Source organism: Cynocephalus volans, chromosome 16 (assembly GCF_027409185.1).
Source record: "Cynocephalus volans isolate mCynVol1 chromosome 16, mCynVol1.pri, whole genome shotgun sequence".
In the NCBI taxonomy this organism is placed as follows: Eukaryota; Metazoa; Chordata; class Mammalia; order Dermoptera; family Cynocephalidae; genus Cynocephalus; species Cynocephalus volans.
In genome coordinates, this window is record NC_084475.1 from 3,529,432 (window position 1) to 3,535,863 (window position 6,432).

A 6,432-nucleotide genomic window follows, 5' to 3' on the forward strand; every position below is an offset into this window, starting at 1 on the left:
GTTGTCATGGACTGCGACAGGATGCCAGCAGTTCTCGACTGAACCATCTTCCCTGACGTTCCTGTGGGGTTGTCTCCCTCTGTCAGGTGGATTCAGGTGAAATGAGATGTTAGAACTTCACAAGACGGGCTGGGACGAGGAGGGCCCAGTGCTGGACCCACCATAGCCCAAGAGGCACAGCCACTATTGTCACCCCATCACCTGTGGCCTTGGAACTGTGACAGGGTGGAGTGCACTGGTGGAGGCAGCAGGGGGCACTACTGGCCCTTCCAGAGGTGGGAAGTTGGTGAAGTCACAGAAAAGGGTTGGTACTATATACACAGTGAATACCAGATTGATTGTAAGGGGGAATTCCAATTTCAGAGATAATATTTTTTTAAAAATTAAGTGTCTTAGAATCAATGAAATCCACACTCCTTTGACTTGGTTCTCTCAGTAACCTTAAGAATCAAGGTAATATTATCTACATTTACCAGTGGGCGAACTGAAGCTCAGAAAGAGTTACTTTTCCCAAAATGTAAGGCTTTAGTCCAACAGAATCTTTTTTTCTTCCAGAGCTTTCCCTGGAATCAGTGATGCTCTGAAATTTCCATTTAGCAGGCATTTGGGAGCCACAAGTGGGGTGGGAGGACTGGGGGCCAGCTAGTCTTGAAAGCTATCTGGGAAAGATGATATGTTCACATGGAGTGGCTTTGGAGAGGCTAATGGAGATTACGGGGCGGGATTCGAATCCCCTTAAGCTACTCCCTATGTGCTGCCACCTCTCAGAGCCATGAACGTTGTTTCCAAGACTTGGCTTGTCTGCAGACACAGCTGGTCCTGGATGGGGACCCCACGCTTGCCTCACCCTCTGCTGATACCTTCACTGCCCCGCATGCCCCCTCTCCCATGACACCAGCTTGTCTGACACCATCCTGCCCCTCAGCATTCCTGGAACCAGATCCCAGATACCTCTGGGCTGTCTCTGCAATACTGAGGGTCAGTGGGGACTCCACGTAGGCACACAGCTCAGCCAATGCCTGCTCTCTGCCTGAGTCCCTCCGCAAGAGCACTCAGTCTCCTCTAAAACCAAGACTAAAGTGTCTAAAGCAGTGAGGCCAGGACCCTGTGCTCAGTCCCCAGATGCCCCATTAACTCTGCTCAGAAGAAAGATTATAACTCCAGGCTACAATCTGTATAATTCTGTTCTGAGCCCACATGTCACAGAAGATTCTGCTTGGAGATAGAGCATATCTGACCGAAAACGGAGGCCACCTGTGCTTCCTAAAAGGTGAGCTGGAGAATCGTCTCTCTGTTCAAAGTGTTTAGCCTACATTGGCTTATTTTCAGCTAAGAATCTGGTTTCAAAGTCTGATGTATAAGTAATCCCAGCAAATTGGTCTTTAGTAAGGTCTTGTGGTTTCTTGATGGTTTTGAAAGCCAATATGACATTAAGACATATTTTAAACAGAAAACACTTTATCCCTAACCCACCACCTTAGCACTATTTTCTTGGTCACACACTATTACTTCTCTATTCAGACATTTATTGAGCATCTATGATCTGCCAGCCACTGTACACACATCACTGTGCACGATGTTCTTCTTTACAATTATTCTTATTTTATTATATTTTCTGCTTAAAAGAGCAGACTCATAAGTGGCTCATAAACATCTGGCATTCTGTGCTACCTAGAAAGGGGTCCCTATGTCCTGCAAATGAAAGAGGAGTATGTCCTCAAATTCCTTGCAGCAGGAACCCACTTAGGTGGCACCAACCTCGGCTTCCAAAAGGGAAGGCACATCTACAAAAGGAAAAGTGACAGCAACTGCCTATTAAGGCAGAAGAGGACCTGGGAGAAGCTTCTGCCACTGTTGCCATTGCAGACCCTGCTCCTGTCAGCATCAGCATCACATCTTCTAGGGATCCTGGCTGGCAGGCTGTGCTGAAGGTCGCTGCTGCTGCTGGAGCTGTTCCTACTGCCAGCCACTTCACTCACAAGGTAAGAACCTTCACGAACCAGATCCAGGCAGCCTTCCTGGAGCCTGTCTTCTAAGGTGGTTATGGATCCTAGGACGAGCCGCTGGCCTCTCACAGAGGCGTCTTGTGTTAACCTGCCTGCTGTTGCTCTGTGTCACATAAAGCTGTGTGGACATTGCAACCACAAGGGGCTCACCAAGGGTCCGCTGTTGTGGGTGCGGCCTGGGAAGTTATGCTCATGTGTGGCACCATCTCCTGTAAACACCCGTGGGGGGGTCTTGCCTGGCATCTACTTCTGCAGACACTCGAGGGAAGGGAAAGGAAGAGCAGGCTGCTGCTGGAAGGCTGTGACCGAGGAGGAATTTCAGGGCGAATGGACTGCTCCAATTCCTGCGTTTACTGCTACTCAACCCAAGGTCGCAGACTGCTTTGGAGGCACACAGATGTCCCCGGTGCTATTCAGCACGTCCCTCTGGAAGACTGGAGCGATCGACCTGCCACTGAGGACTGGTCTGCAGCTCCCACTGCTCAGGCCACTAAATGGGTAGAGAAACCACTGAGTGCCCTTAAGCTGTTCTTCCACAGGCTCTGTTCTCTGCTTTTTTTTCTTGCCTGGCCAGTGAGGGGATCAGAACCCTTGACCTTGGTGTTATAACATCCGGCTCTAACAGACTGAGCTAACCAGCCAGCCATTCCACAGGCTCTTAAACAGGAAATGGAAAAAAGGTAATGGAAAATAAACATCAGTTTCTAAAAAAAACCCCAAACCATTATTTGTGTTTTTACAGCCTTCACAATTATAATTTAAAAGATATAACACTTTATAAAAAATTTAGAAAATAAGTGGAAAAAATCCAATCTCAGCACCTAAAAACCACTGTGACCTTCCTATATGTTTCTTTATGCACTTTTGTACAGAATGGCAATCATACACACTGCTTTTATTTTTTCTAACACTGTCATAAGCCTTTTCTCATCTTTTTACCTACTCTTCTTGCAAAATAACCTTTACTTACAGAAATTTCCAGCCTTACTGGCATTTTCCAGGTTCCCCCTGCAGCTGACTTCCTAAGTGTTGCTGGAGAGGTGCCCAAATGATTGTCTGAGTTGGGATTTGACAGGAGTGGTTCCTGGTGTCAGCAACTGTCCGGCTCTGCGGGGTCCCTGCGTGTAGGACTGAATCCTGCCCCTGCGTAATAAACAAGTGTCCCTCCGTGAGCCCCTTTCAGAAGGGGCTGGGAGGACTGAGTTCCACTCTGCTAGTTCCCTCCTCCCTCGACGTGCCTCACTGACCCTCCTTCTCTGTCTCTGATGCTGATTTCCTTTGGTATTGGAGTCAGCGGTCCTGGGTTCAAAACCAGGTTCAGCTGCTCAGCAGAGTGACCACAGGCGAGCCCCCTAACATCTCTGAACCTCTCAGTTTCCTTTTTTCACATGGCTGTTGTCAGTACATGAGATGATGTGTGGAAAGTGCAGCGCACAGGAGTTGCTCACAAATAGTGCTCATCATTTGTGCTGAGCTGTCCTTGTGTGCCTGGAGTTTGATCTCTGCCACTGTGTCCCTCTGCCTGGATCCTGTGTCCCTCTGCCTGGATCTAGCAATCCTGTACTCCGGGCTGGCTCTCGTAAACCAGTTCCCCTAGGCCTGAGATTCTGCAGCTCTGTCACCCAGAACTTGTATACCTGACCTCTGCCTCTTCAAGCCTCAGCCCTTGTTTCTGCTTCCTTGCTGGGAGTGTCCCTCCTCTTTCTGGCCAGTGGCAATCTCCCCATGCTCCAGCCTTTATGGCCCCATTACCCCTATGCTACCCAACCCAACTCTTTCCCCTGTTTGTTTGCTGTGGATCTCCCGACAAGCTGTCATCCACACCCCAAAGCATTGTGACCAGATGACTCCCTCTAATTGGTCCCAAGCTCCTTATGCACCTTACACACTTGTCATGTTGGCAACACACAGCAAAGTGCCTTCTACACGCATGCCTTGCTGTGTTAAGAAAGCAATCTGAATGGGGCGGGCCGGTTAGCTCAGTTGGTTAGAGCGTGGTGTTATGACACCAAGGTCAAAGGTTTGAATCCCTGTACTGCAGCTTGTGACACATGGCAGATTATGGGGCAGGAAGATGAAAACTGTCCTGGGCTGCCTTTTCCCACAGTCATATCATATGACTAAAATAAACTCTTTGCTTCTTTAATCCACTGTAATAGGGTTTTTTGATACTTATAGCTTATCCTGATATGGATGCTTTGGCAGCTGTCCAGGAGAGAGGTCATGTTGGCTTGGACTAAGGCAGTGATGACAGGGGATCGAGAAGAGTAGATGGATCTGCGATGTATGGTGGGGGACAGCCGCAGGCCTTGCTGGTGAATCGGACACTGGGAGTGAGGGAAAGTTGAAGCCATTTATCCAGATCACGCAGCTGGCGAGTGGCAGAGACGGACCTCAGCCCCGGCTCTGCCTGCCTCCCTTGCACCCCAGGCGTTGCCCAGGCGTTTGCTGCTGACAGTGAACCTCTCAGGGCTCCAGGTCTTTTCTCCAGCGCCGGACCCATTCCTGCTGGGCTTCCCTAACCTTCAGTTGCCTTTAGGAGCTGCTGCGGGTTTAGGAACGCTGAGCTGCCCTTCCTCCAGTGTTGGTTAAACACTGTCTAACTGCATGGAGGCAGGGGATCCTCAGCATTGGGGAGGAGGGACAATCTCCCCAAGGCCCTGATTCCTGTAGGTTCCCTCAGATGTTCCCCCTTGTCCCTCTAGAACCCAGAGTTCATTAAACCCATCAGCCCACCCAGACCCGGCACCTGGTCTCCCAACCAGTCTTTGTGAAGCCCAGGTCCGAACTGTGTGGCCGACTTACCAGTAAAAGGAATATGCAGATTTAGGAGATTTTCATCTAGCCTGTAAAACAAGTAATTCCCAGTTATACGTACTACTAGAAAAACTGCACAGCGGAAGAGGATTTTATTCTTCCTTGATATATGGTTGTATTAGTTTCCTAGGGCTGCCTTCCCGTACCACAAACGAGGTGACTGAAAACAGAAACTTATTTTCTAGCAGTTCTGGAGGCCAGAAGTCTGAAATCAAGGTGCTGGCAGGGTTGTGTTCCCTCTGCAGCCTCTCAGGGAAGATCCCCTCTTTGCTTCTTCCTGCTCCTTGTAGTTGCCAGCAATCCTTGCCATTCCTTGGCTTTAGACTCGTCACTCCAGCATCTGCACCCATTCCCATATGGTGTTTTCCCTGTGTGTCTGTGTCTCTGTGTCTCTTCTCGTAAGGACACCAGTGCGTGGATTTAGGGCCCACTTTAATCCAGTGTGAGTTCACCTTGAATACATCTGCAAAGACCCTTATTCCAAGTAAGATCACAGTCACCGTACTGGGGGTTAGGACTTCAACAAATCTTGTAGGGGACACGATTCAACCCACAGCAATGGTATAACTTCTAAATAATGGGAGGAAACTGACAAATTATCCAGAGGGAGCATTTTCTCAGTTTCTTTTTTCTCCTGTTAATGAAATAGTTTTGTTGTTTTTGTAAATTGCACTCCTTCCCTTCACCTTTTGTTGTTTTTTTTTTAAAAGGGAATATGCAGAAATAAGTCCTACATTAAAGAGAAGGAAAGAACTCAGAGAATAGTTGTTTTCTTAATTATAATATGTAGAACACTTAGAGAACAGAAAACAAGAAAATCACCCATAATTCTACCTATCAAAGATAATCATTATTTAAAGTATTTTTCTGTGTATAAAATAGTATCATGTAAATAGTATCACGCTCCACAAACTGTTTCAAAACTTGTTTATTTCCACTAAATGTATTATGTATATTTTCCTATGCTAATAAATTTTCTTACACAACATGATTTTTAGTGGCTGCAGAGTCTTATAAATTACTAATTACTCCTCTTTTATTGGCTATTTAGCTTGTTTACACATTTTGCTACTATGTAACACTACGATGGACATTTTTATCATGTACATCTTAGTACACATCTCTAATAAATTCCTAGAAATGCAATTGTTGGATTAGAGGATGTTAGAGGATATAAATATATTTCAAGGTTTTTAATGCATATTGGTAAATTGTCCTTTGGAAAGACAATCCAACAGTATATGAAAATGCCAACAGTAAATTGCATATGGCCTCTCTGAAGAAATTTGTCCCTTGTACTCTGGGAATCTTGTTAAAAAATGCAACTTCTGATTCAGTAGGCCTGGAGTGAGGGCAGCAGTCTGCATGTCCAGTTCCCCAGGGCTGCTGATGCTGCTGATGCTGCTGACCACACTTGGGCCAGTTGGAGGAATTAGAGGACTTCCAAACCAAACAGGTTGTGAAAATCAAAACTGGTGCATGAATACCAACAGATCCCAATCAATAAACCCTTGAATGATTTATCCATCTGCACAGAAGATAATGGTGAGGCCCCAGTGAGACTGTCCCCAGGCGAAGAGGGTGGGGAAATCCTGGATCCATTGGTCCT

The 6,432-nt window shown here is 46.9% G+C and overlaps 1 pseudogene; it reads left to right on the forward strand.

Annotated features, from left to right (window-relative positions):
* The first annotated feature begins 1,197 nt into the window (after window positions 1-1,197).
* On the forward strand, window positions 1,198-4,780 carry LOC134365093 (small ribosomal subunit protein uS2-like; annotated as a pseudogene).
* The last annotated feature ends 1,652 nt before the right edge of the window (window positions 4,781-6,432 follow it).